Below are 10,234 nucleotides of genomic sequence, written 5' to 3'. Positions count from 1 at the left end.
GGGCTGCCTGGTCTTGTATGTGCCAAAGAGACAGGAGCTGAGTCCTGTCTGACAGCAGTCTAACAGCTGAGTCATTTTCCCTGCTTTGTCTCAGGCCTCACACGTGGGACCTTTCATCAACCATGAGGTCAAGCAAGTCACACAGCCTACTGGTGTCTCCTTTGCATTCTCAGCCAGCTCATTTACTCAGCTTGCCAGCTCTGGAGAACACGGGCTTTTTCTTACAAAAAGAAAACACAACCAAGATTACAGGTGTGGCTTCTCGACAGGTGCAGCAGAGTAGAAAACAGGAAAGCAAGTTTGATAGCAATTGCAGTCATTACATTCACTTGGGAAGAGGCAGATAACTAACACACGACAGACTGCTCTGGATAAAGAATGGACAGTGTAGTCTCTGAAATGATCTACGTAATAAATACTGGAGGCTGATCTAGGAAATTATCCACTTTTCCAGAGACCTTAATACATTTTGTTTTCAATTTCTTAAGTAGGAAGAAAGGAAAACTTGTTACAGAAGAAAGAAGGATTAAACAGGGAGATAACTCATCTATGCCTTTAGTTAAGTGGATGTGTTGGAGAAAAATAATTGTAATAATAAGGAATGGCTGTAAGTACAGAGATGTCTGAAAAGTTAAAACAGAGGCAGGATGTTGCTGCTAAGTGTTGGTATTCTTACCAGCAAGCAGTCATTAGCTGCTGGATTAAAAAACAAAATAGGGCAGCAGAAAAATAGCACTTTCAAACAAAACAACCACAACCCCATCCTCATAGGCTGCAGAGGTCAAGACTAGGAAACACGTCCATGAGTCTGATCCTCACTGGACAGATATAAACATGCCCCAGATCTCACGCAATTAGCTGATTAGTACCAGCTGCCTGGGCAGGCACAGAACAGCCAGCAGAAAGAAAAAAAGAAACTTGACTCTATGGTTGGCACTGGGAGGGAGAAGATGGTAGGGCAGCAAGGCTTCAGTGGGCAGGCGCAGTAGGTTTAATTAGCTTGAGAGCGTTTCAGCTGACAAAATATCAAACCCATTTTTCACTCCTCAGCTGCCAGATTCTCAAACAATAAAACAAGCAAAACAGGCCACAGAAGATGATGAGGGGCTTTAACATGGGAGTAGTCCAGTCACCAAAAGGAAGATTTATACTAGCCCAGCAATTAAAACACAGCAGCAAAGGCTGTTGCTTCCAGTTGCTGGCTTTGGATTTTTAGGATTCTTTCACCTGGGAAGGTTTCTGCACTAGAACAACCACCAAATCTGCCGTGACCTCAGTCTCTCTTGTCACAACTCCATTAAATGCAGTCCTAGGAGGTGTTCAAGCACAATCCCTCTAATCACAGGTGTGCTGTCTGGCATCTTTTTCCCCTGAATATTTTTTCTTCCTTGAGTTTATTCACTCCTTATCCTTCTTCCTCCTCTATTCCCCCTGCCTCTTCTCTCCTGCTTCTGCCCCACTGTTCCCTCCTACAGTGTTTACGGTATTACTACAAACAGAAGATCTGTGTGATATGAATGTTAATCAATTTATGTCAATGACTCAGAAGTCATTAATGTAACTAAGCTAACCTCATTAGCCAGTGCAGTACACTACCTGCCAAATAGCCACATAATTCTAAATACTGCTTTTCTATTGTGCAGCAAAAGAACAGGCTAACTTCTGAATTTTGGTGCTCCTTCCTGTTTTACTGCAGAATAAAATCCAAGAGTTATTCATTTGCACAGAAATCTCAAAGAGCTAAAAATGCAAAGGCACCTATAGAATAAATGAAGTCATGCAGTCTTTGGGCTTCTGTTGAATTGCTTTGATTGTTTTCAGTTTAGTCTCTCAATCCTATGACCTTACAAATACTGGACTAACTTCTCTCATTTCACATGGCTAACATGACTTACCCATCTGAAATAGAAAACACAGCTATGGACCTACATTTGCTCACCATGCCCATTTGGGAGCAAAGCCAGCCAGAAACAGGCAAAGAAAGAAGAGAGAATGGTGCATGAGTAATGAGATGCTGCACGTCTGTTCCTTAAGCTGCCCCTAAGACCATTCTGTGGAACTGGCACAGATTTGGCAGTAGCATTACCATTGGAAACATCAGGCAGAAGTGGCTCCTGGTTTTCTAAACGTTATGCAGGAGGAGAAAAAAGGAGGATTTCCCTTTTTAGTTGTTTTGGGCCTGATCAAATATGTAGAACAAAGGCATAAAGCATCGCATCAGATTTTTGCCAGTGACACTACTGATCTGCACACCACTGATCCAAACACCCAGCTGCTTGGAAGGGCTTTCCCTAGCTCTTTCCTAGACTTCTGTACAGGGAGAAATCCTTGGAATTTGTTCCCCCAATTTCTAGCAGAGCCAAGGAAGACAACCTCTGTGCCCAGGTTCTCTACTGCCCAACACGACTGTGTCCTGCCTGCGTAGGCTGCACCTCTACCAGTAGCTGCTGTTGCTACCCTCCATATCCAAGCAGATACAGAATAAGCAGGCAGCAGTGAGAGCTTGAAACCCAGCTGTTTTTTCTTGCAATCCAGGTTAGAGACAATGCCCAGTCCTCCTCTGGCCCCTAACAACAGACAGCAAGCAGTGAGTCATACCACTAACAGCAGAATTGTATTCATTATTTACCACTCTCCAGGGTCTGTGCTGCTTGGAGACAGCCTGCATCTCCTATCAATCATTTAACACGTTCCAGTTCAGTGCAGTTACGTACAGCTCAGAGCACAGATCTTGTCCAGAAAAACCTCTCACTTAGTGCTCTTTCCGCACAGCTTCCTCTTGTGCCTCACAGATCTCTTCCAGCCTCGTAACTTCTTGGCAATGGTGCACTTGAAAATTTAATTTAGTGTTCACAAAAGGTGCCAGGCAACCAGAACTCAGAACTGCAGCCAGACGCTGCACAGAGCAGGTACTGCCTGAACAGCAGGCACTTCAGTCGCACGACACTGACCTGATGATGTGCCTTGGCCCTTTTTGCAAGGGGCAGTCTCTGACAACCAGGTAACTATGCTTACAAACCAATTTCTCATTTGTTCTAGGTGAGAACACACTATGCTCAGCCATAGAGGGTTCGACTTAGTATTCCTCTGGCCTTTGTCCAGCCCTCTCCTCTGGCCTGCTTGTCACAGTGACCAAACTAGATGCAGAGGGAAGAACACGAAAGAGAGATGCACTGGTCCTGAACACCCTCCCATGGACTTGGAGAAAAAAGTCCATAAAACATAGGCAAACACAAAGCTTCCTGTGAGATGTTTCGAGTTTTCATTGCAAATCACAATTTTTTAAGAAAAATTACGAACAATGGAGTTCTGAATATTTCCCTTCACCATCTGTGATAGAAATCTGACAGTAAAATGGAAAGCAATGTTTTATTAAAGAACTAAACCAGTCTTCGGCAAAACCAAATCTTTGCTAAAATAATACAAGCAAACCTTTTGAAAATCCTTTAAGAAATCAAAATGCCAACTGGAGACAGGAGAGAAACAGCAAGGAAACCCTGGACAGTAGGATGACTTATGAAAATAGAAAATTAGACATGGCAGAGAGGAAGAAATAGAAACATTTTAAGGACAAATTCCTGTAGAAGCAGCAACACATCTGTCACCAGGCTCAATGGGAGGAGGTATGTGACCTTGGCTCTGATGTAGGTTTACAAGCGAAGACAAGCTAAGCAGCTGTTGCTCCTTTTCTGATGCAATTCCAAATTGCTTAAATTCGCTGAAAAGATTATATGGTTGTGTTTTATCTAACCAGAACAGAGGAAGCCAATAACAAACATAACACACTTCAGGACTGGACAAAACTGAAGTGCTTTACTCTGTAAGGGAACCAGCAGTACATATTTGGTAGACTGTGTCTTCAGAAGAGTTGCCTTAATAGACAAACACAGAATACTCTGAAGCAAAGTATTTAATGACCACAGCAAGCCCAAATACCTATTTCCTCATCTCCTTTCTACAAGAAAACACGATAACCTTCAGTCAGTGACACATAGTGGTATTTATCTGCTCTTCAGGCTTAAGCACTGGTGTTACTACTTGTGTCAACTTTCTGCTTATTTTGAAGAATTCTTGAGATTCTTGCCCATAGTTTCTGAATTACATAATGCAAAATATCATCTTTCTGATGGCTCTGGCATACTTCTCCCCCCTATCAGTCATGGCAGGGACTTCCAGCTGTCTCCCAAACTTTTTCACAACTTATTTATGCACAGCTATTCTTAAGTCAATGCATTCCTCATGATTACACAGGAGACAGACTGGCAAATATACTACATGAAGTAATCACTTTCAGTAACTGTGCTCTTAATGTAAGATGACAGCCCTTCACTCAGATTTCGCAGTAGAAGCCCTGGTATTCAGAACTGTTATTTTTAGTTTGAGATTACACAGTAAGATATTAGAACTGAATAGTCCTCAGGCCAGGCAAAAGGAGGAAAGTCTCTGTGTAATTGTAGCATGTAGAGCTCCTCGTGGCTCTGCTTTCCCCCAGGGATGATACCTACCTAGCCAACAGAACTCAGCTTAGATAAAATCCAATCTCATCATTTTACCCAGCTTTAAGTTATAAATATACAGAGCACTGCAATAACATCCTTGACACAGCGTTCTTGAGATACTAATCAAGGAACATAAAATAGAATCGACTCATAATTAAGTCGGCTACCAGACTGTTTGCCTGATGTTACAGAAACTTGTGAGAAGTAATTTGCTATGCAGGTACTTTCTAGGAAAGTCTAAATCATGTTTCAGCTATAAAAAGAGGCACATTGCACCTCAAAGATTAAACTTCCTACCGTGGATCAGATCAGATTAGCCTAGATTCTGACTTTTCAGTCAAGAGGCAATAAAGCCTCATTTCTACTCTTTCCCTTCCCCAGTGAAACACCCCTGTTCTACAAGCAAGAGTCAACATACCATATGTTCTTCATTGCTGTTAGCTGAGCTCATTAGTTACACACATTATCTGCTGTTGAATGTCTTAGCATGAAGACGACATATGAACATAATTTTAAGTGTCTCGTGGAGCTCCCAGTTTAGGTTGTCATTTCCAAATATAGAGGCTCAGGATTATATACAGGACAAAGATAGAGAAGGGAGCATCAAACCAATGCTACAGATGAAAAACTGAGATACAAAAATCAAGATTTCCCAAAACCACACTTGGTAAATTAGTGGTGTTTCATTGGTAGTAAGTGGTGTTTCATCATTCTGTCCAGCCTTGTTCTACCAGAAAACAAGCTTCAGTTTGTCCCCTTATCTAGGGACTGCTTTTGGAACTCAGTTTTCTTTTGAAGTCAAACAAAAAGACAAAGAAATTGGAGGAGAAAACAATAAAAAGAACAAATGAGCAACACCACCAAAATAACTGAAAAAGAGGAACTAATCTTACTGCACAGAAGAATACCTGCAATAAGATTTGAATGCTAAAGAAAACACTCTGCCACATAAAGCTCAAAGCGAGTTGCTCCTGCAGTCAGGTGAGTGACCTGTTACCTCCAGGAAAATTAGCTTTGCCCTTGCATTCCACATTATTTCTCCAGGACAAGAGCAAAATGACAAAACCCATTAGTGTCACTATGCTTATTCACAGCTCTTTACATACACCTGCCAGATTTCACAAGACCGCCCTGAGTCAGCACTGTTCACTTTTAGACAGAAATATACAGCACTTCTGACCTGGCACTGCCACCTCCCACACTGCTGGCTGTGTGTTCCATGGGGTACCTCCACCCTGCAGTACAGTTTTCTCAGTTAGATCCAGGGGACCTCGCTCCAAGGCAGCATGGAGCCCTACATAAGCTGCAAAGCACCCAAGGGGCTCTGAGAGTTTTGAGTCCTACCACAAACCACAGGAATATGCTGAAAGCCAACCGTGGGATAGGTCCATAGAGAGATGTTTTGGGGCCCAGGCCTCACAATTTCCAAACTGGGGGAGAATGGAACTGGATCATGAAGCTTTGGTTGTATCCCAGGTTGACACTTGGGATTAGGTCGGACAGGATTCTGAGCAATCCAATCTAGCTATAGATGTCTCTGTTCATTGTGGTGGGGTTGGATCATATGACCTTTAAAAAGCCCCTTCCAACTCAAACAATTCTGATTCCCAGTGGTTTTTGCTGCCCCTTTGGTTCCTTTGAAGCCAAAAGCTGCCTTGCTGAGTGCTGGCTGCTCACCTCGCTACCTGTTTAGGAATGGTCTGATGTTCCCTTAAGGTAAGATCCACCTCTTCCCATACCTTGCTCAAATGTCCATGCTCTTCGGCAGAGCTGTCTAACAGGGTACAGAGCAGCCTGCAGCATAAGCACAACCTTTTCCACAATTTGCAAGTCATATACTGAACAAATTTTACACCCAATTTCTCTAGTGCTGTGCAAGAAGTGAACTCAAACTTCTATTAGTTGCTTATTTTCTTTCTGAAATATTTCAGTTCCATGAACAAGTTTATCATTACTCCAGTGTGAGAGCATTTGCTTGACTGACAGCTCAGCTGAAATTCATGCATCTCTCCATTTTCAAGCTGCAGAAATATTAAGAAAACCAGGAGTGCTAATACACCGCATATAATCAGAGTGCTTGGACTGACTCACTTTTATGACTCATCTGTGACACCATCCAAGTATTTTAAAGACTGGGAAAACAGTATTATGTTGAGCAATGCACAGATGGCCTACTTCATATGGGAAAGAAATAAGTGCTTTTATACCTGATGACAGTAGTTTGAAATTCACTGAAACTTGTCAGCAGTTCCAACTTGTCTATTACAATTGCAAGCAGTTAGTTAAATAGTTTGGTACCTCGTGCTGCAGGCATTAACTCAGACTGACAAAACAGTTGGTTTAGCTTATTGGAAATGCAGGACACCCTGGAATGATTATTTTCAGGTTCAGACCTTTGTTGAAAGGCCAGGCAATAAGCACAAGCATACTACAGACCCCGTGCACTGCCAGTGTCACTGCAGTCTGGCCACAGCAGTGATCTTCACAATGTCACATCTTAATTAGAGGAAGGAGAGGGCACAGGGGAGTACACCAGCCTTAACTTCAAACACTCTGTATTTGTTCATTGATAAGCCAGGATGAAAGAACACAATGGGGCCATGTAAATGTACACATTGTGAATGTTTTCATTTTGTCCTGTTTTTAAAAGAAAAACCCGCTTCAAAGATTAAATGCAAGTATTGCCTAAGCTTTGGCTGATCTAAAGCATACAGGAAAAGGTCTTTTTGCTGTACTTGGGAAGACATCTCATTCTTATCCAAAGCAGAAAATTCTTGTCCCAGCCATCAAGAACATAGGTTTCCCCACCTTTCCAAACTCTTACATCAAGAAATTTGAACAAGCATTCTAAGAAATTATACATGCAAGTAAAACTACACAGAGATAAAGATACACTTATATGGATTCTACTGATTCTGTAGGAGAGTTCCAGCAGAATAGGCAAAGAGAGACCTGGTAAATTCAGATGCACCTCTGCACCGTGGAGGAAAGCACACATCAGTAACAGCAGATTTTTCTGCTTCTCTGGCTGTTTAGTCCCAACTCTTTCTGCTCTGTATTTTGTTTCTGTCTGCATAAACCTCATTTTTTTTTCCTCAATTCATCATTTAATTCTCCGTTCTCCACTCTTCATCCTAATTCTCTGCAGCTCCTCACCACTAGCCAAATTCTCTTCTAGTTCTCAGCCTCAGCCACAGTCTGTCCTTACTGCCAGCCAGTCAAATCCTCCTCCTCAGCTTCCTCTCCTTAGTTTCTTATGGGAAGAATTTCAAACCTCTCCTTCCTTTTTCCCTACCTTACAGAGTAGGTGTTGGATCTGACAGCCAGTACAGACACCTAATTCCTGCCGTTTTCCCCTTTCCCCTTTTGTACCCTCTGCTTTTGAGCTTTGTTGCTTCCTTCACTTATTCTATGCAAACTGCTTTTCCGAAGTCATCACTTGGTTGATTTTGGATTGCATACGAAAGAAATGGATTTGACATCTACTTGATTTCTTAAATTTTCTAACTCCCACTCTGAACACAAAGCAGTAGCAGACCTCAAAAAACCCATGTAACTCCATTTTTAGAAAGGGATAGAGTGCTGCTGATAGCCTTCACAGACCTGCTCGCTTTTCTGCTAAATTTCAAAGGACAAAAATGAGACCCCCGCAGGCCTTGGAGGGGGACACAGTATATAAACAAGGCTGAATAAGCAAGGATAACAAGATGTTGGAATGGATTATAAAGTCTTGACTGCTAACACTGTTTTTATCTGACTTGGAAATAAGAGCTCAGTAAAGCATATATAATTTTATCTGTTACCTGGCTTTGGTTTTCTTTCAGGGAAAGTGCTTTGATGACACAGACATCCCACTAAGATGGAAAGAAGAGGCAGACATTAGGACCTTAGGAACACAAAACTTCAAGGCAGAAAAGCCCAGAAAGAAAGAAAGTGAATAACCAAAGCAGTTACCAAGAAAGTTTGTGGGGGCCTTCCCAAGTGGCAAGAAGTGATATTAATATAGTACTTCACCAGATAACATCCCAGCTCAGAAGTCCTTGCTATGTAAGAATCTGGAGTTTGGCCACATAACTCAGAACACAGCAGTATTTGGAATCAGGGGAAGTTTGCTACTAAACGGTTGCAAAAATGCAAAGGTGAACCTCTGCAACAGTATAGAAAGTAGATAATGAAGCATTAAGAACAGCCCGTGATTTCCTGCCAAAAAATAACAAGAAATTTGTAGCTCTATCAATTGAAGAGTTGACAGCCTGAGAGAGCTGCAGTTCATGAGTTATTCACCTGCCAGACTTAGCACGTCTCAAAGCCTTGGACCAACATTGCTGGAGTCAGAAGGAAGTATTAGAAACTCCCACGTGGGCTTTAAACCCACAATGAATAGAAAGATGCCATCCAAGAGAGAAGTTGCACTCACTCTTCAGTCTGTGGTCTAAGAAGAAGAAATGGAAGAAAACATCCCTTTGGAAGTCCTTGTAACTGTGGGAAAGTCAAATGACATGGCAGGAACTAAAAGCACAGGTTTTTTTTTCCACCTGAATACACTTCTAGAAACAAAACAATGACAGTTGCTCTTCTCAGCCACTGGGAACTAAAGTTGATGAGTATAAGAGAAAGAGAAAAGAAAACATGAGCTGTAAAGCAGCAAACACTGAATTTCCAAGAAAATCATGTATACAGCTTTCACACAGAAGTGGCTATAGGAAATGTCTACTGAAATTTTGAAGATGATTATCAGTTAACGGCTGTGAGAATTCCTTACAGAAATGGTTAATTTGAGAAAGCGTAAATTAGAGATTTGTTCTACCTGACATGTATAACAGAGCACATGGGCCCTATACATGCCACAGAAACATCATTACCTGTCCACACAATATGAATATTCAGCATTCTAAAGCCTGGATGCTACCATGCTTGCCCTAGTCACTCTGAGAACTCCATAGTATTATTTTTCTAACAGGTCTTCTGTCTGTACTTACCTTCAACCTGTAACTCTTGTATTTAGTCTAACACAAAACAGACTAACATCAATTCTGCATTACTGATCACTAGCAAACTTGTATATTCCCTGACAGAAAATATTCCATTGAATTTTAAAGCCTGCTTGCAACTCCGTACCTTCAACCACAAAGAACAGAAGATTAAATAAAATCAGTCTCCATTATTAAATCATCATCTCGAAAGCTCACAAGCATGCATAATTCCATGGATTTGGTGGTGTTTGTTTGTTTTGTTGCTCCAAAATGGCACAAAGTCTAATTTCCTAACATTGTCTCAGTGATCTCACGATGTTAAGGCAACGCACGAATGACATTACCAGAGGAAAAAACTTTGCAACTCCCTTAATGATTCTATTATGGTGCTCCTTCTAAGGAAAACCATTATAAAATTAAAAACTGGTCAATTTGCATCCTGAATGTCTATTAGAGAAGTCATTAAGATCCCATTATTATAAAAGGAAAACAACTTCAGAACAATGCAGCAGGGACCCACTGATGAGCTCTCAGTATGAAATAGCAACATAAAGTACATGTGGCAGCCTCTCTCCTCTGAAGATGAAGTAAGATTCTTTGAACAGTCATACTGCATTTGCGAAGCTGGGGGTTCAGTTTTTTGTTGTTGGTTGTTCTTTCTTTTCTTTCTCCAGCAAAGTCCAGGGAAGCTGAGTATTATCACCACGGGTGGTTTGACAAGAACATCAGACAAATGAGCAGGAATTCATTTGTCACATCTTC

At 41.5% G+C, this 10,234-nt stretch overlaps 1 long non-coding RNA gene across 1 annotated transcript in view; it reads right to left on the bottom strand.

Moving 5' to 3' along the window:
• The window catches only part of LOC128075442 (uncharacterized), an 89,629-nt gene that overhangs the window by 15,565 nt on the left and 63,830 nt on the right, over positions 1–10,234 (bottom strand). The window lies entirely within an intron of this gene.

This window comes from Tympanuchus pallidicinctus, unplaced genomic scaffold (genome assembly GCF_026119805.1).
Source record: "Tympanuchus pallidicinctus isolate F22 unplaced genomic scaffold, pur_lepc_1.0 scaffold12, whole genome shotgun sequence".
Lineage (NCBI taxonomy): Eukaryota > Metazoa > Chordata > Aves > Galliformes > Phasianidae > Tympanuchus > Tympanuchus pallidicinctus.
Note: the sequence above shows the minus strand (reverse complement) of the source record. Positions and strands in the feature narration are given on the sequence as shown.